This window comes from Tyto alba, unplaced genomic scaffold (genome assembly GCF_018691265.1).
Source record: "Tyto alba isolate M040663 unplaced genomic scaffold, T.alba_DEE_v4.0 Super-Scaffold_21, whole genome shotgun sequence".
Lineage (NCBI taxonomy): Eukaryota > Metazoa > Chordata > Aves > Strigiformes > Tytonidae > Tyto > Tyto alba.
The window spans coordinates 10,287,645-10,308,196 of NW_024881295.1; the positions used below are offsets into that span (position 1 = coordinate 10,287,645).

At 42.1% G+C, this 20,552-nt stretch overlaps 1 long non-coding RNA gene across 3 annotated transcripts in view; it reads left to right on the plus strand.

Moving 5' to 3' along the window:
* Positions 1-20,552, plus strand: part of LOC116960009 — a 105,268-nt gene that overhangs the window by 48,206 nt on the left and 36,510 nt on the right. Inside the window, exons 2-3 of one of the 3 annotated variants that reach the window (XR_004406135.2) lie at positions 199-270; positions 659-805. The exons of 1 other annotated variant lie outside the window; for it this stretch is intronic. This is a non-coding gene — a long non-coding RNA (uncharacterized LOC116960009). The remainder of the gene's footprint in view (positions 1-198; positions 271-658; positions 806-20,552) is intronic. One more of the 3 variants, XR_004406136.2, reaches the window with a different exon arrangement.

The following is a 20,552-nucleotide window of genomic DNA, read 5'->3' on the forward strand; positions in this document are numbered from 1 at the left end:
ATGTGCCGCATCTTACAACAGCTTTCCTAGGCCCTCCTTTAGATCAGGCTTCATTCTGCTCACAGTGTTAAAAGCACAGGATATTTAATCCCCTCCATGAAGCGCTTGCGATCTGAATAGACAAGGCAGGTGCAGAATAGCAAAAGAAAGATTATTCCCTCTTCCTACTCTTAGTTATTTACTTATTTATTGTTTCAGACAGTGGAGGATTGAGGCACAGAGAGGTGAAAAGATCTCCCCAAGGTCACACGGGAAGTCACCTGATAACAGGTCAGAGTTTCAAAGTTCAACTCTAGTTTGGCAATGTTGGCATTTTTGATGAGGCTCAGTTTTCCAGAAAAACAAACCCTAGTGTTAAGGGACATAGTCTAAATAAATTTGCCTGGTAACCTTCATACAATTACAACATTTCTTTGTGTATACATTTTAATCACATTTAACTTTTGGTTTGTATACAAAGGTATATATTTGTATAATTAGGTAAATCTGAGATACTCCACTACTTGCATCTGTCCCATCATCTTCCCAAAACACATGAAAGTAGACAGGATTTCACTGCTGTTTCTTTTTTTTTTTTTTTTTTTCAAAAACTTCAGTTAAACCTGATTAGGAACAGATTTCACTTGAAAAACTCTATTAATGAAAGTCTTTCCCACAGGAAAATGTTGATGGTCTGATGTCCATGGTCTGATGATGGCTGTACTCCTAAGGTAGTAAACATCATGAAGAATATAACCTAGGAAGGGAGGGAACCCCTTACACTGCAAGAACATGGGATGTAGGACTCGTGACAGGACAACATCAGGTAAAGGGTGATCTTCTGTCACAGTGTTAGACCTTGTAGATCAGGTCATCAGACAGCAGGATGGAAATGCTCTGAGCATTAGTTCACATGGCTGTAATGGAGAAAAAAAAATAATTAGTTGTCCAGCTTTGCAAAATACAGAGAACTCCATATTTCCCACTGAAAATCACAAAATGCTGACGTACATAATGCTGGCAGATGCCAAATTAAATTTTGGGTCCACCTATATTTTAATTTTTTGCTTATTCATCTGAATTTTCCTTTCAAAGGGAAAATACATCACACAGTAAAGAGAAATTATATTGGAGTGGCAGTTTTGCAAGCTTCTTTTACCTGTTTTCTTTGAAGGAATTGTTCCTTATTTTTGGTGGTGGGCCTAGTTTCTGTTTAATTTTTGCTTAAAGATATTACAGTGTTACATAGATAACACATTCATAATAGTTAAGTGCTATATAATGTAGTTAATAAAAAAACCCAAATATACATCACGTGCATGTGTGCACAAGTTCACATAGTGATAGCCCACAGTTAAAGTTCCTAGTGTTGGTGGAAGAGGTAACAGAACGGAAACCTTTTCCTCTTTAAATGAAACTTTCTTATTAAGTCATCATAATAGCCCACATTTTCAAAATAATCTTAATCTACCCTCTATTTTGGGGCACTTGTGTGTGTAGGTACGCCTAGTATCTCCAACTGCTTGCACAGGCATGCAGAAGCTGAACAAGAAAGCATGTCTGGGAGCCATGTCAAGGGAACAAATGGGGCTTCTTCCTGCAGACCTGCATCATAGTGGAGTGGGGTCTGTGTGTTTGGGACTACAGTGCAAAAGGAGTGAAATATTGTGATCTCATTTAATAAATTTGATGTAAGAGGAAACAAACGGTTATAAAATTTTGCAATTATCTAAGAGCAATCAGTTTGTAACAGCTAAACTGCATTGATAGCTCTGGCTCATTAAAAAATCAGGAGAAGCAACAGCTGCTAAATAAAGTGATATAACAGAAAAGGGGCAATATGGTATTTATATGATACACACATCTGGCTTTGGCAAAGGACCTGGCTTGGGAAGGACCTTCCCCCCTCCTGTGCCCTCAGTGACTCTTCATATCGATGCACTATGGTTCCCTCTTCTCCCCACTGTGCCGGTGTAACTGTTGGGAAGGCCTTGTAGGATCTCTGTCATCATCTTGGTGAAATATAATCTTAAAGAAAAAGAAGAAAGGAAAGAACATCCTAAACAATTTTTGTCAAAGATAATTTCTAATTTCATTTTTAAAATATCGAAGAAATATTTTGAAACATTTCCTACTCTGTTACAATCCAGTTTGTACACCATCCATGGATAAATGTCTGTCTTCCACAACGACCATTCAGCCAATGTCTTCCAAATGCAAGCAAAAATACACAGAATTGAAAGTTTGTATGACATACGGACAGTGATTTTTATCAGTAGATGAATTTCCATACAATAAGGACGATTTCTTTTATCTGAACTGGTTAACTGTTCAGAAGATTTTGTAGTCCTAAGATTTTTATGTATGGATTTTGTTAATTTTATGTCTGAAGAAGTGAATATGGCTTTGTCAGCTTAACACTTCTCCAGACATGAGTGCAAGGCCATGTTCATGCTGACGAAGTTTTTACATTAGTGCAATCACCCCCTGTAATTATATAGTGTAGTTGTATTTGCCTGAAGAGTGATGTGTGCCACGGCAGTTTATCTTGGTACAAAGATTTTTACAGTAGTTCTGTGTAGTATAAAGTATTACATTACAGTAGGTTTTCCAGTAGTGCTTCATGTAGAAACACATACAACCCCTTTAATGACTTCTGAAGTAGTTCCACGACTGCAGGATTTATTACCTCTTTCAGAGTCAATTCCAGGTTTCCTCATGTGCATGTCATACTTGGGGAAGGTACTATACTATTTTGAATCCCCCATGTCTGGACATGGCTTAAACTGAATTTTTCTAAAAGACAGATTAATCTCTCCCACTCCTTTCCACCTAATCATTCACTTACATGATCCCACAATTTATCTTGTTAAAAATTACCATAATTCTGAAGACAGACTGAATGCATTTTCACCCATTTTACAGAAACACACTTCTACCCATTTTACAGATACACACTTCTGTCCATGCTCTCTAGTACAGTCGCAGGCTTCCAGCCGCTGCCTTTGAAGCAGATTGCTGATGTTAAGGGTCAAGGTTGAATGACCGCTCTCCTTCTTGGGAAGCATCCATTGATATCTGAACTGACCTTTGCCATATTGCACTCTGGACCCACACTGCTCTGCAGTTCACAGAGCAAGCTTTGTGGAAGCTTTGTGTGAGCACAACTGAGCTTCCAGTGAGTATTATTTAACCCATTTCCCGGTACTGAGGAATGTTTGGCTTCATTGCTACAGCCAAGTCCTGTGTGAAGGCAAGGGAGGACACACTTTGCACTGACTTGTGGTGGTAGAGATTTGTTGATGGAAGTTGGCAGAAAGCAATCAGGCAATGTAGGGGAGCATCCTGCCTTTAATGGTGTTGGCTTTGTGGAGCAGTGGAAGAGAACTGTTGGCAGATGCAATGTGTCAGTATGTATCTGAATGCTGGGAAGACTCCTTGAGTGTCCTCAGTCACAGCTTATTTCACCTGAGCAGTATATGTTCTGAAAGGTGACAAGTGGCAGCAATGTAGGGGTTGCTCCCTGGAGAAGGCATGGTAGCTTAACACTCTCTGTCAGCCTGGGAGACTTGGTCATGAAGGTATGCAAGTATCTATGCCAGGCTGATCTCATTTAAACATTTTCCATATTTCAAATTAAACAGTTTTTGAAATCTGAAAATAAAATCATTACTTTTAAAATCACACACAGAGGCATGCTGAGAAGGGCTATGCTGTGAGTCCAGAGTGCTCCTTGACTCTGCTAACCTGTTCCTGTGGTTAGAGGGTTTGCAGGGGAAAAACATAATTGCTGAAAGTTGGGACAGATGTGAGTCCCACATGACGCAAATGGGGTTACATTTTCCAGTGGTGGTCCTAGAGGGTGATACACAAAGATCAGGTAAGACATCCATGGACACATTTTAAATCTTCTCCTTCAAACTATAAAACATATCCCAGTTACTCAACCAACCAAGCTTCCACTTTAGTTTGTAATGCTGTAGGCAAAGCAAAGTGAGCCATGAGCTGTAGGATGACTGTAACAAATATCTTTGATTTGGATTTGATGGGTGCCCGCCTATAATTTCTGTGATTCTTTTAAATTATTGTGAGGAACTGTTGTTTCCTTTAGCACATACCATTACTATATACTGAAAGAAGAGTCAGTGAAGTGCTTCACGTCTGGAATTCAGTAATGTGACCTGGCAGATTTCAGTGCAAACTCATTGCTCCAAAGCTGGGTCAAACCAGCAGAGATCAGAAGATGTTGCTTTCTGACTGACTCCATCTAAGTACTGTTATTTTGGATATTGCTACCCCTCTCTTCAAAACAACAAAAAAACCCCAAGACATAGAAACTGCTCCTCAGTTCTGCAAGTCAGCCCCAAAGCAAGTTTAAGATGTAGCTCATGCTCTCATTGCTCACGCCACCTCCTCCAGGCACCTCTCACCCACCACAGACACCCACTGCCATCTGCATGTAACACAGACTTCCAGCTCTGACTTTCTCACTCACACCTAAGCAAGATGCTCACACAAGAGAGGACTTGAACTGCTCCTGTTATGGTGAGTGAATAAATGGATCTTCCGGGGGGGACCTATTCCCAAGTGCTAGTTCTCACCCGGGGATGCTATTTTCATCACCCCACCATAGGCAGCAGAAACGCTCCTCCAGAAGCAATTTAAGACATAGTAAGGTGCTGGCTTCAGAAGCTAAGCCAGCTTCTGATGCTTTTGCCCCATGTTGGCAGCTTCCAGTTCTGCATCTCTGTTTGCTGCTGTCTTATCTATACTGCTATGATTGTGGTGGCTCACAAGCTAATCCCTGTTTTCAGGGAGTTAATTTCTATCAGTTTGTTATCCAGCCCCATGACAGTGACAGCAGCATGAGAACTGGAGCGGGAAGTTACAGTGCGGGGGTAGGACTCCTTTAAGTCACTTACACCATTAAAGCTCTCCATTTACAGAGCAGCCAAGGGTGAAGTTACCCATCAGAGCTGAGGCATGGGACTAGCTCAGCACTGCAGCAACAGGCAAGTCTCAAAGTGCTGCTCTCCACTCCTGCTCGTCCTTTGTACCCACCAGTTTTGATGCTTCTCTAATCTCTTCCTGAGCCAGTTCAGCTCATTGAATCAGAAGAAGACCTATCACTTTTATCTCATTGAAGTCATTTTCTGTTCATTAACCAACTGACTGGGTTCAGTAAAGTGCCCAGCAAATACCAGAGACACAGCTCAAGAAGGGTCAGGATGAGCCGGCGCAGAGAGGGGCCCTTCCCTTTGTTGTGGCTGAGAAACACTAAATCGGCTCTCTGCCTCTCCTGTAACTTCAGCCTAAATTAAGCTTGTGCTCTGAGCTGTCTTCTAGAGAAGCTTACATTTCCACAGACTGCAGAAGGAGCTGGGGATGTGGATTAGCTTAATTCAGCTAAATTTAGTCTATGTGAATACCTCTTCCTGTACCCAGTGTTGTAATTCCAACACTTCCTATTAATAATAACTCATGCACATAAACTATTGTAAATTGTCTTGAATAGCATAATCAGCCCCAGCAGTGATATCGGCTAACACAGGCTAGATAAGCACGACATTTTTTTCCTTGGCATGTGCCAGAGATTTACTGTGCACATTTAGTTTGTACTCTCGAAACCTCTGTGTTGTTGTAAACTTATCAGCTAATGCTGAGACATATACATGTGGGCAGTGGGAGATTTGATAGATCATCAGAAAGTCACAGGCTCCCTGTAATTTGTTGATTTGCTTCTTAGCACCTCAAGGAAAGTAGGTAGAAATTTACCCTGCCTGGGTTTTAGTTTAATGGATCAGGACTTGGAATTATATTTTAAATTAATAGATTTAATAGGGTACATGTTAGAAGGTGGGGGCTTTTGGCTTACAAATGTGCAACTAGAAGTGGCTTATTTTGAAAGTTTAAAAACATAGGGAAGCATTTTTCATGAAAGCCATTCTGAAAGCAGGTAATATTTTGTGTGACTGTGAATTGTCTAATCCTTTTATAACTTTTCTGTGACTGCTCTGCCTGCTTGAGCTGGTTCTGTGCCTGAAAGATGGAGGCCCTTATCCTAGTTATTTTGAAAAGTTCATAGAACTGAAGATAAAAAATTTAATAAACGATACATGATAGTTATCAACCCCCTCCTATTTTTTCCAAATCATCCCTTTAGCTACAGATTGGCACTCTGCTTATTGCTGTCTTTAGTGATTGTCATATTTATTTCTACATCAGTGAGTAGATTAAAAGCCCTTAAAACTGCGTGATGTCCTAAACTTACTGTTTACTTTTCCTCAGTACAGATGATGCACCCTGCAGTCGCTCACTTTTGCAAACCTCTTCCTGATTAAAATTATTGAGTATGTGATGTTGCTTAATGCATTTCAAGTTGTATCGTACCTTCCTGTATTATTTCACAAATGATGTTCAATCTCATTGCAGCTGTTGTATCTACTTGTGGTTGTGGTGCTTACCTTTCAAATCAAATAAATACACAAAAGTGATTAAATTCAACTTTCTCATTAGTTGTTCCATAATTGTACAAAACATAATTAAATTGTCTTGCCATATGATACGAAGTATACTAAGAGGACATTTACAGCCCTGCATCGCTGATTGTTGCTTCATGTAATAAAGGAACAGGACATCTGTCCCTGTTTGTACAAGGTAATTGTTTGCTGTCATGAGTTCTCAATAGCAACTGAATGAGCTGTGTGGGCATGGATTATTATCTTCATAAATTGCTTACTGCTATTACTCTTTGCACTAACTCGTTTTTTTCTAGTTCCGCCAATTCTAAGACTTCATCAGTGCTGGAAAGGATAGGGCAATGCAGTTAGACTATGGAAGTATGCCAGCCAGCTCTCTTGGTGGGCAAGATCCTGTTTCTGGGACAGTTTGTGTCACCTCTGCGTATAAAACATGCTGTATCAACCAAACCACCTTTGATATCTAGAGTGTGTGGGGGTATGTGTAGTTAGAGAACGGTTCTACTGTAGCATAATTACATTGTTCCATATAGTAAGTGCTACTGCTACAGTGACAAGCTTCAAATTGATGTTACTGTAACAGCAGCATTTCTAAGAATAGATCAGGGCTCTGCTTTATTTTTGGTGTAGCAAATGACAGAAAAACATAGTTGTGACTTCTGGGCAACTTCCCAGTTGCCTTTTAATGCACCAGTTGTGAAATATCAGTTATAAGATGCTAGATATTAAAGGAATGTAGAAACAATATGCAAAGAGCCCAGCGCTCTTCCACTTGTTTTAGCCATGAAAAATGCCTGTGGGCACTGGGCTTGGGCAACCTTTGCTTCCACAGATGGCTGATCAGGGAAGGAAAGTACCTCACAGAAGGCACTGTCTGGCATGGGGCTGACACTGTGATTCTGAAATCTGACGTGACAGAGGCCATCCTGGGCCTGCTTAGTAGTGAACTGTTGACCTAGGGAATTTAACTGGGTAAAATACAGATCCGTACAGAAATTAATTGCAGAATATCAGCACCTGACACTTGATCCTGAGGGCAATTTGACTAATCCTAAAATACAGACTAAGAGGATGAAGTGCCTGTAGGGGTGCATACCTCTCACTAGGATTGTAAAGGGTTCTGGTCAGCTGCCTTAGAAACCTTCTCAATGGGGAAATGTAGGAGACATGGATACACAGTTTATTGATGGGATTTTTTGCATCTACCTTTAGATAAACAGAGCATAGACTTATAGATGTCTAGTCACCTTACAGTGAAAGGAAAAATAAGTTATTTTGATTCATCTGTTCTAATCCAGTTGTCTGTTATGGGGAAAAATGCATCGAATCCTAGAAGTGCATTTTTCCTTCCCTTCGCTATAAAAGTGGACTGAATCATTGTGGGGAAAATAAAAAGATTAATTTTCAGTCTGATCAGTGACCCAAGAAAAGTGGAGAGGGACATATAGCAGGGGAAAAGGAGGAGGTGGGGTCACCGTTTTGGTACTGGCCCTTCTTAGCTCAGTGTAAGCCCATCATGAAACTGCATCTTCAGAGCAAGGCAAAGGTTATTAATTGCAGCTAAGCTCTGGTCTGCAGGGGATGGAGGGCACGTGCTCCTATTGTGCCCCTGCCAGTTTCGAAGGAGTATTATTTTAGCCAAAGCAACTGCCAACATCAAATGACTGCCTGTGTATTTATAACAGCAGGGCAGTGCCATTAAGCAGTGTTCAGTGCCCAAACTAACAAAGGAAAATGATCAGGTCTAGGAACGCCATCTCCAGCTCAGGTTCCCTCTGCTGCTTGTGTGCTGGAAGTCTGGTATACAGCTATAATTAATTCTGTCATGATCTCATTAGTGGGTGTAAAAAAATCAAATCAGATTGGATTACTGTATAAATGAGATGCAGTGGACTCCTGCAAAGAGTGCTCTGTAAAACCAGGGTTGGCCAGTCCTTAGGGAATTGATGGTACTTCAGGATGCAAAATGACACTAGTGCTATCATCACAGAAATAGAGAAAATTTAAGTGCCTCTGGCCGTTAAGGGCCTCGGAGGTTCTGATTCTGAGAGTTTTATGCTATTTAGGCCAGTGTGCTTCTTCACTGATAAAATGTCATATAAGGTAGCATTTGGTATTGCAAACAGTATTGCAAATGTGTATTTCTATCTCTAACAGCAAGGTAATAGCAACATCTCTTAAATAAACAGTTGTGAAGTACACGTGTCAGGAGCCACTGAGGTTGTCTAATTATGTAACTAATCATGTCTCTATCTCTGATGTTTACACTGTGCTGCCTTCACCGAAGCTAGTATGACCTTTACTTATCTCACATAGCTGGGTCAGGAAATAAAGGGTGCTTTCCTACTAACTGAGTTTCTTATAAGCCCTTTATTGCTGCCGCTCCCACTCTGAGTGTGCAGAGTCTCCTGATTACTCTGATCCCTCTCCAACTGCTCTGAAGATTGAAAAACACAGTGGGGATGATCCAGCTTGTACTTATCTGTGGTTTCCTTCAGGTGGAAATGAAGATCACAGCCATACAGTTGGCTGGCTTTGTTGGCATCTGTTTTTGAATACAACTTTTTGGTCTGTGCTTTGGAGGGATAAATTTGCCAGCTAGCCAGGTCAGAAAGTGCCAGGGTAATGTTTATTCTCCTGATTGACATCTTTTGCTCTGTGCTCTACTTGGAGCTTTAGCCTGAAAGTCAGTGGAAACGCCAACTGGAGCAAAAAAGTATTACTGCTTTTACAGAGGCTTAAAGGTTTTTTGGGGGAATGTCTTTGAATAGTTTGTTGGTGTGGCATTTTATGCTCTGAGATCACACAATCTGGGATTTCCAGGCACAGTCATTGCACGAGCAATATTACGTCATGGTGTCTCATAACCCGTTGCATCTGTCTCTACTGTGCCTATCTTGGCTGCCCATTTGCTTCAGCACCATTGCCTCCTCCAAAGTTGTGTTTCAGCCCTGTTCTCTGAAATCTACTATGTCCTGAACTCCATGTCAGGGTAATATTTGCATGCTGTGTATACTCAGCTCTGTAGTATTTGTAGTGATCACATCTCAGCTGATAATTTATTTTCATGGTCTTTTCTATTATCCAGTTACTCTTTTGACCATGGAGCAGATTTTTCTTTCAATCAGTGTCAGTAATCTATATGAAAACTCCATTGTTTTTAATAATAACTGTAGTATCCAGACTTAAGTTCCGTTTGGTCCTTCCTTCAAGGTCATTGCTTCTCAGCCTGAGAAACTGTTGTGATTTAACCCCAGCTGGCAACTAAGCACCACACAGCTGCTTGCTCACTCCCCCCCCGGGTGGGATGGGGAAGAGAATCGGAAGGGTACAAGTAAGAAAACTCATGGGTTGAGATAAGAACAGTTTAATAATTAAAATAAAATAAAGTTAAATAAAGTGAAATAAAATAAAATAATAAAAATGAAATAAAATAATGAAATAATAAAATAATAAACAATAAAAAATTGTAATGAAAGGAAAATAACGAAAAGGGAGAGAAACAAAACCCAAGAAGAACAAGTGATGCAAATAAAAAACAATTGCTCACCACCAACCGACTGATGCCCAGCCTGTTCCCGAGCAGCAGCTCCCCGGCCAGCTTTCCCCCTAGTTTATATGCTGAGCATGACGTCATATGGTATGGAATATCCCTTTGGTCAGTTGGGGTCAGCTGTCCCGGCTGTGTCCCCTCCCAGCTTCTTGTGCACCCCCAGCCTCTGCTGGCAGGGCAATATGAGAAGCGGTAAAGTCCTTGACTTAATGTAAACCCTGATCAGCAATAACTAAAACATCAGCTTGTTAGCATGCATTATTCTCATCCTATATCCAAAACACAGTACTATAGCAGCTACTAGGAAGAAAACTAACTCTAACCCCGCTGAAACCAGGACGGAAACCTTAGGAAATATTACCCAAGTACTGACTGATCTTTCATTTTCCACTTTTCTTAGCATACATAGGTACTCTCTGTAAATGCATTTTGTTTTTTATTTTTTTAATCTGCCCATCTACTAGGTGCAGAAGAACATAACCCCAGAAACAAATTGTTTTAGACTCTGTGGTCCAAAAGCACAAACTTGCAGTTTGAGCTTGAGATCTCTTACGGAGGGAATACAGTATTTTACTGCTCTCATGTAAGCCAAGAGCAAATAGACAGCTCCAGGCAGGATTAGCTATATGGGAGATGGCAGTATCAAGAAACAACATAAAAGGCATTGTAAAGGTAGTGTCAAGGCCCAGGAGTTCATAATATATATGTAATTGGATTTGCTGCTGAGTGAGGAAGAATGTGAGACTGCTATCATGAAGCAAAAAATCAGGACCTCGAAAGAACTTAATGCCTAATCAGCACTGTGAGTGACAGCCTGTTATTATTTCCACTACATTTCATGTTATAGCAAGACAGACAAATAAATAAGGGAAGGGTGGTAATCATAGAATCAGAGCACAGATAAAGGTGCAAGAGCATGCTAGAGATTATGTGGGTGCTGAATTTACCAGAACAACTGAGACAGCACCTTACAGACACCACCAACAATATCATAAACTAGGGGATTTATGAGAGCCAGATTAGGTATAGCCACAGAGGAGAAAGAAACACCACAATTGAGCTAAGGAGATCTGTGTGCTTTTCCTGAGTGCCAGGGGTCAGTCTGCTCAGAAATTGCTGGCAAGTGTCTTCCCTTCTCTGAGACACAATTCTGCATCTGCACTCCTTCTTTCAGTGCTTTCATTCTTGCAGAAAAGAAGCAGGCTGCTGCACCAAATGTCTTTTTAAGGGCTGCTGTATTGGGTCATTTAGTCCAGTATCCTGCCGCTCCATTGTAGCAGAAAAGGGATACAAGAAGCAAGACAAATACAGAGAGAATTTACTGCTGGTATGTCCTCGTAACTTCCAGCTACCAGTGATTTAGGGATGGAGTTTGCTGCTAAATCTGTCAGTTGCAATGGTAAATTCTTATCAGCACCCTGGCAAGGAGTCCCTGGAGTGACACCAGTGGTAAGAGGGGACAGTGGTTAAACCTGGGGGAAATCTGGCCACAGTTGTTTCAGAATGAGCTCCAGTACAAACCCCAAGATCTAAACCAGCACTTCAGTTCTGGAGTCCCAGTGTGGAAAGCGCTTGAGACATTTGATTCAAGCTTATTCCTCAGTAGAAAAATGTTTAGCTCATGGCTATATGTGCTTTATAGTAATTTTACAGGTAAACAGAGTTGTATAAAACATGTTTGTTTTAACTTTTCTTAACAAGGCATCTCCAGTAACGCACATTTGGAAGTATTTATTAGGCAAAGCCAAAAGCCCTGCTGTGGTACTCTGAATGGAGGCAACCATCTCAGGCATTTTAAAGCGCTTGCTAACACAAACGAGCAGTGCCCCCACCTGCATAACCTAGCCCTTCTGGAAGGCAAATCCATCTTCCTTGGTGCACGTGACCCCTCTCAAGGACAACGGGGCTGTTTGTGCAACCTTGTTGTCTCAGGGGCTTGTAAACTTCTTTAACCTGGGTAGAATCTTGCTCCATATTTAGTTTAATTTACCTCAATGGGATTGCTTGCGAAGTAGTCAGGATGGATAAGGGCATGGTAAACTGGCTGAAACAAGAGTCTTTTGATCAGCCGTGGAAGCTGACAACCTGGAGAAGAAATATTTACATTGGCAGTGCTTCTTACAGTTTTTCATTAAAAATAATACAAAGACATTTCTTTAACAGATAAAAAACATTTCATATCATCACACTTATTTTCTTATTTTAAGCAGTTACAGTATTGTTTGGACAGGTATTTGCTTGTTTTCACTGTTAAAAGAACTTGTCTCATTCACCTGCCTGTCAGTGTGTCCCTCCTCCTCTCCCAGCAGAATGTCAGATATTTACATTTCACCAGGGACCATTCATTTAGATATTCTGCCTGTCAGGCAGAATTATGCTCCAAGGCATTTAAGCAAGGAAATTAAAAAGAAAAATGAACTGCAGAAAGCCGTGCTCTTCCTCTTCAGAGTCTGGATTCACTGAATCCAGTGAAAGGATTTCAAAGCATCATCCCGAGAAGAAATAGAAATGATCAACAGTGTTAGAAGAGACCTCTGTCTGTTCTTGTATTGTATTTGTAAAATAAGAGTATCCACAAAGCATTATCAATAGAGAAGTATGTAACTCCAATTATTAAGTGCTTACAATTGACATTTCTTTTCAATAGGTTGTTCCATGTACACAGCCACACAGGAACCTTACTTAGACTCAGTCCTTTGTAACTGGGTCTTTTTCAGGGCAGAATGAGAGCCTAAAATATATGTGAAAGACAGTAGCAGAGGAAAAAAATATAGCACATCAGATTTCATGACATTTTAGTTTCTCTATACACTTAAGCCATCTCCCAGTTATACTTACTGGAGTTGGATTTGTTTTTTCTCTTGTAGAAAGGGAAAATTGGGTAAAAAAAAAAATAGTTGGGTAAGATACATATATTTATTTTCTTCTTGAAAATTCTATTTCCTTCCTCATATAGATACACACAGATTTTTCTGTGAAAGTAAACAGCTGAAGAAAGGTTAGGTTATGATTTTATCAGAAGCCTTAACTCACCACAGAAAATCTGAAGTGCCTTTGTGTTTCCCCAAACTCTATAGTGAGTTTGCTTAGATATTCCTCCCTGCTTTGTGAACAAGGGCTACCCAGAAACATCAGCACTCTTTACGCTTGTTGACTGCAGTTATATTGGAGATAAACTTTATCCCCAGCACTTAGGAGGGTGGCTGTAACTGCTATACTTACTGGAGTCAACAAAAAAACAGTGCTGAGGCTGTGCCCAAAGCCCTCTCTCCTCCAGTCAACAGAGCCAGGTACCAACCTCCTCCTGTCAGTTCTCTGGATCGGAGCTGGGGAGACACAAAGCTCCAGTACTTTCTCCCTCCTCCCCAGGGTGCTTAGGGTTTGTTTTCCTGCCATGTCTCCTAAAAGGTTATGCAGCACCATGCCTGATAATTTTTACAGGCTCTGCCTGTGTGTGTGACTGCTGCTCTATTCTCTGCTGAGAACTACCAAGTAACTCCTGGGCAACTTCAATAACACGAGAGAAAAGTTGGGTTATCAAAACCGCTAATTTTCTACACACTCAGCAAAAGAGGACCAGGAGAGGAGAGAATTTTTCATGCTTTCTTGATTAGTTGAAAGTTAATGAGCTTGAAAAATTAACATTTTTCATAGATGTTAAAGAATCCATATAAATAGAGACGTTTTGAAAAGCAGACTTCATTCCTTCTGCAGCCTGGAGCATTGTTTAACATGCACAGTCATCAGAACAAGCTGGAATGAAAGAATCAGCAGATTTTGTCACTCATGTCACTGTAGGACAGCAATGGTGCCATCACAGGAACAGGACAAAGAGGAGGTATGGGCCAGCACGCACACACAGGAAAAAGCATGCAGTGGAAGCAGAAACGGGTGACTGGGAAATACAAAGGAGACTGTGGAAAAAAAATACTAGTTTGTTAATTAGTCAAAAAAACATTGCCCACACAGCTTGTTTTCTTTGTTCTTTAGCCAGGGCAGGGCTTTGATGAAACAGGACGGGCAATTGTGTAATGGCAGTGCTGCACAGAAGGGTGGTCAGGGCAATGGTAAAACAAAACCTCGAGGACAAGAACCAGGAGGTAAAGCTGATTTGTAAAGACATACCACCAATTAGTGCACTGGCAGTGGTGGCTGGAGACCAAGTGAGTCTGAAAGAGAAGTACAAGTGCTCTACGAGAAATGATGCTGAAAGAGCCGGCGATAGAGGCTGTGCTTCCGTCGCTGGCACACGTGCCGATACAGATGATTGCTCACTGGGCTCGGTTCCCGCTGAATTCGGTGCCCCCTCCAAGACACTTCCCTCCTAGCTGCTCCCTCTGCCAGCTGACACTCTCCGTTCATTGAACCAGCACATCTCTCTTTTTCAGACTAAGCCAAATTGTCTTTTCTTTCTGTCTGTCAAACCCGTTCCCATTTTCTTCTCATCTGCTGGATAAGGGGAATCTACTTGAACCCAGCCTGACAAAGCTAAAACAGCTTCCAAGGATGGCAAGGTCTGTGAAGCAGCCACCCACATGTTCTGCAGTGGGGGCCTCTCCTTTTGTCAGTTCTGTATGCAAGAGGTTCAGCCACCAAGAAGCAGCGCAGCACAGGCCACTGAAGCAGTGAATGACTAAAGCTAATGAGTAACACGGGCAGATGGTAGTTACTAGCTGTGCTTGGGACATGCTGGTATCTGGATGGATTCCTGTTTGCATCTTTTCTACTCTCATTAGATCTCGATAGGCTTTTTCTTCCCTCCATGTATTCAAAGCCAGCAGTGATGACAAAATCAGAAAGTATCATGCAGTGGGGCTGCATTTGCAAGAATACACAAGGGATGATTTAACTCCCACTGTTTCTCAGGACCTACCTCGCATAGGTTTTGCTACCAATTACTCTCCAGCTCCCTTAAAAAAATCATCACCCCGAGGGGGTTTTTGCTCTTCCGGAGAAAGAAAATTTCCACTTTGCATTTCAATGAAAGGCATTCACTCTCCTTTCCCCGCCCCCAGACTGTTTCCTGTGCTAACCCTCTGACTTTCATTTTCTTTCTGAAGCAGCTAAATTTGCATTTCACTGAGCCCTCTCAAGCATCTTCTTTCTCAGCATGTGGGAGAGCTGTGCCGGGGGACGTGCTGGGGGGCACAGCTGGCTCCTGGAGCTGAGGGGGCCAGCACCAAGTCCCTTGCAGCACGACCCCGGCGACAGCAGCGATGTCAACTTTGTCAACTTTTCTCCCAGCCCATCGCTCCCTGTGCCAGAACAGCTACTCTTTTCCACGCAGGCTGTGTATGTGCGTGTACAGATGGAGGAAGGCAGTCACAGTGGGATACGGGCTGTGACACCAGCCTGTGTGTGATAACCTCACACGGAGAATTAGCGCTTGCAGCACACTGCGGTCTCCTGTAGGGAGGAGACAGCGCTTGGAGCTTTTTAACATTCATGCTGCCTAACCCCATTTAGGATGTAGGGACCCCAGAACAACGGGACTGCCCGACGGGCCTGAGCCTGAATGTGATGGCCTCCAGCAGGAACATACATTTTGAAAGGTGAATTCTGACCAGCATCCTTGCTTCACGCTTTCACACTGATATACCATCTGTCTGTGTGCAGTGGATAAGCAGATTTGCTCTCCTTCATTCATCTCTAAGATGGTTTGACTTCCAGAAGTAAACTGAAAAAAAAAGGGCTCCTACCCTTGGATATGGTGAGGTTTAGTGAGGTGAAATTGTGACAGTGACTGCTTGTGGCTGGGGGAAATAGCTAAGTGGCACAGGGGAGGAAGGACCAAGAAGAAGTGGCAAAACATAGTGTCTCTAAGTGTGTTAGTCAGGATGTGTCCAGGCAGGTCACGTTGAAGAGGAAAGATTTTTGCAAGATATGGGGCATAATAACAGTTGAATGGTGTTGGACATAGACACCTAATTCACACCCACTGCATCTTGTGCTTGCTGGGAGCAGTAGAGTCTTATTGCTGTCCCAGTCCCAGCGGGAGCACCTTGTCACCAGCTCGTTCTGCTGTGACTGCAGGACATTTGGTGGTATATAAGCCACCAAAGGCTACATGACCTTCCTGCTGACAGGGCTGAGTAGTACTGCCCTGCGTCCCACCATCTGCCCTGCCTGGTGCAGCATGCCCCAGGGAGTATGGGTGGTGGGAGCTCAGCTGGGGACTCTCTTCTAGGACTCCCCCATGGGTGGGGATAAAGACTTTGTAGCACTTGGGCTGGGAGATGGGATTTTGGAGAAACTGGGATGAGTGGTGCTCCAGCAGCTGCAAATCACAGAATATATAACTGGCAAAAAGCATTTAGGAAAATGGACACCTCCAGAACAAACCATCTAGTGAAAAGTTTTCCACAGAAGACATTTAAAACAAAAGGATCTAGTCTGACACACAAGGAACCACTAGCTGATCAGTGTAAGAAGCAGGATTTCTACTGATTATTGAGGGATATGCAAGGTGCTGAGTACCAGGAGAATCAGGGAGGCAGCTAGCAAGCAAAGATAAGCTTGCTTGATTCTCTGGTTGTAGTAACACCTTTCCACAAAATTAGCATCTTTCCTTGGAATATGTGAACTCCAGTGAGTCTGTGTCATGATGGAGACGTGGGAAAAATTCTGATACTGCTAATCTACAAATCCAAGTCATTGGTGGTAAACACAATTTTTCACTCATCAACTTTATGTTCAGTAAGTGTGTGTCTGTGATGGATGTACAAACCAAATGTGAAAGATGACATCTGTTATTTGAGCACTTTAATTAGTCTCTTTTTCAGATGTCTGTACCTCACAAGGAAATACTGTGTGAGTTTTTGCATTATGGATTTTCCAAATGAGTTCTTTATCTCAGTGCAGATGAAATGAAAGAGCTAATAATGTGAGAGTGTGTTTTAATTTTTGGCTATTTATTTCTGTGTCTCAGTTGCTGAACAGAAATCCAGATGGCCTGGAGAGACCGGTAAATTAAATACAACATATTTTATCATTAAATTAGCTCGAATCCTGCTTTGGTTGCAAGTGGCTTCCTTTTCAGTAAGGATAGGTGGTCTCTGCCCATGTTACTGAACTAGAGGTTGGTATTCAACTGTCAGAGGCCTGTTCTGATTTGTGCAGTTCACAGAGATAATAAAGAAGCTGACGTGGGAAAGCAGAATAAAATCTAAGTAGCAAGAGACAGAGTTAATTCCACTACTGAGTAACAACACATGTGTTTCACTTATATGGTGGTAAAGTCCTAGAAAAATAATTTAAAAGTAATTTCTGGGATCAGCCATAAGGGTGGACTACTGCATACTGAGATGGCTGTACTGCACTGGGGTAAACAGCTTAGAAATCTGTAGCCAGTCGATAGCTCTGGATAAAATATGTTAGTAAAGGCATTTATCGAGATCTACGCATTGATGACTGTGCTTCAAGAAAAAACAAGTTGTTCCATGAATGGGAGAAGTAATAGGTTTCATTTCTAATGGTTCTGTCATCTGTAGATTCTCTAATAGATTTCTGTAGAGGTCTAATACAGGGTGAGTTAATCAGTCTTTCCATCACTTCGGGCATTACAAGGTCTGTATCCTCTACTCAGTCCCTGTATCATGAAGCTTCCAGGAACCTCAGCTCTGTTTTCGGTCAAGATGGTTGAAATTGGCCAAGCAGTTCAACATTTATGGAAGGAGAAGGAAATAAAAGATTTAAGACAGGATGGGATAGACAGCATGATCTTCCTTAGATTTCCTTCCCTGAAGAAACAAGCTGAAAAGCCTCATCAGTGGGATTTAAAGCTGAACGCTCCAGGTAACATTTTAGGGTATGTTTTCCAGTGCTTTGTTGTTTATGCTATGGTGCTTGTAATAACACTGGCAAAAAAACTCCAACCTGAAACCTCATTGGTTTTAAGCTGAAGCAACCTGAGCTTTTTAATACGTCTGGTTGGCACATGCTGGCATTGTGAAAAGCTTATTAATAATTTATATTTGTCCCTTAATGGTTTTAGCTTTACTCCCTTTGATTTTGATGTTGCTGTGCCAGTTCCAGGTAGATGGTTAAGCCTGACAAGTATACAAAAATAATCGGGGGGACCAACACCATAACAACCTGGTTTGCATCACGGCAGCAACAGATGATACCTTCTGAGTAACCCATGTGACATCATTAGGAATAACAAAAGACTTGCCTTCCACTAGGGGAGATGATTTTAGACACTAGCTGGGTACCAGCACCTGTGGGAGGAGGAAAGAGTGAGAACCTATTTTGGAGGCAGATGTGGGCTAAGGTGAACGGCAAAGCTCTAAGTCCAGATGCAGGCAGTGCTGAGGGAAGTGTACGCCTAGGATTCCTGTGTGGCCAACTGGTGGGGCGGATTTGCTTTGGTCTGTGGACTGATGCTACATTTGAAGTCTGGATGGTGTTGATGCCCTCCCACAGTTACCTCTTTGCAGCATCTGAAGGTGGTTAGCTCTTCAGATACAACTCAGGCTAGATTTGAGAGGAAGGGCAGTAGAAGGCAAGGCTGTGTAACTGACAGAGCCTGGAGATCACAAGGATGAACATAGCAAAGCCCTTACACCCACTTGGCTCTGCAGACCCAAGCTGCCCCAAGAGACAGCCTATGCCTGTGACCAGACCCACAGGCAGAGCGGCTTATGAGTCAGGGCCAGAAAACCTCCCAGTATGAACCATCTCACCATCATCCATGTGACACCCACCTTTAACACAGGAGAAAGGGTATGGGGTTGGGAGCCAGCTTTTTTCCAGATCAGGGGACCATAAACAAGATAATACAAGAGAAGCCCCGGAGATGCAATCACACGTGGCGATGAGTGAGAAGTTCCATAATCAGATGGTGGTTGCTGATGGTCTGTTGCTGTGGCTTGAGCGTGCCTGGCAGAGCTATCCCCCCTTTACAGCCTCTCTGTTGTTTCCCTGTGGGCTCTCATGTGCTTATGCAAAAGTGCAGGAATCCTTCTCATCTGAGACTGCAGAAGGATTCTACTCTCAAAATCACGTTAGTCCAGCCGGGCTGTTGTTCAGCATTCCTTAGTAGAAAATGTTTGGTGTTATGGAGTGAAAAAAAAAAACAAACACCAAAGAAAACACTTAATATCCAATATTATTGAAGCTAGACATCTTGGGAAGGAATATTTTTTGTTAGTCCCTGGTAGGCAGCACACTGGTACTTTGCCTGAAGTCAGAGCTGGGCTGGGAGCAGCGTGGGGTATGAATGCCAGTGGGGTATGAATGCCAGATGGAGCAACGCTGGATGTATTGCCTGGACTTTGTTTACATTTGACCACTAAGCCTGACTCAGTGTTTTTAAAAACATTTGTTATACACTCTGCAAGTAATGTCCTTTGATTTCATGGCAGAACGTGTTTTTCATATTCTAGTCTTTTTGATTCGCTTTTCACTTAAAATGTATTTCACGACAATTTTTGTTAGATTTAATACAGTGAGGGCAGGAACGAAAAAAAAGAGACTATGGAAAGTACAACTCGTTCTTTTAGTAGGTAAAATATTTTCTGTGCACGCAGATAAAGTAGGCTTTGCTCATTTTAACTTAACTAAACTTAATGTAAGGACTCCTGCTTCTCCAGCTTTATCAGGGGCAGCACAGGGGCCCCACTGGCCAGGAGCTGCCTTGGCTGAGTGGTGTAAAACAGGATGCAAGGCCCTTCCTTGAAGAGGCAGCTTGTTTCTCTGGCTGTACTGCTTGGTTACAGATGCTAATAGCAGCTTCTCCTCTTACAGAGATCTTCTCCCAGGGGGGAATTAGAGTTTCCATAGAATGCAAAACAAAGCCGAACTGCTTAATAGTCTCATTGTCCTGCTCACACTCAGCAAAAGGGCAATTCCTGGCTGAGGAAAGCTGGCGTAGAAGTCCCATAGGAAAACTTTATCTTTGGCAGCTTCCACTTCAGATTTGTAGCTGTGGAAGTTGTGGCTATTTCAAATCACAGAGCTAACTCTGGGCTGAACCTTGGGAGAGAAACCTCAAATTTTAATTCTGCTCTGTAGTGGTGTGCAATGGTATGTCAGAAGGTGAAGTGTCAGTTGCTCCAGAAGTTATATTCCTGGCTTTTAAAAAATGCTTCACTCCAAGCACTGAAGCAGCTATGGATGTTCATTCTACTATGTGCTTTTGTACTCTGATGCTGTGCAAAACCAAAGTACAGCAGAGTCTTTGGTAGGATGTCTGAGGATTTTTTTCTCACCCTCTGGTATTTAGTATCTGAGCTAAGAAGAGTGATACTGTTATCAGGGAACAAAAGCAGGCTGTTCTGAGAGGCAAAAGCAGTACTTGTGTTTTGCAGACTCCTACAAGAAATGTAACATGTCCATACCAAGATGCACACATCAGGCAAGTAAAATGGGGGGGGGAGGGGAAAAACCAATCAACCAACCAACAAAACAAACAAAAATAAACAAAACAAAACAAAACAAAACCCAAACAAGCATATTTTTATAATGGAAGTGTATAACTTTCACAATAGAGATGTATGATGTTTAGAAATCTGTAACTTTTTAGGGAGAAGGTTGGAAAG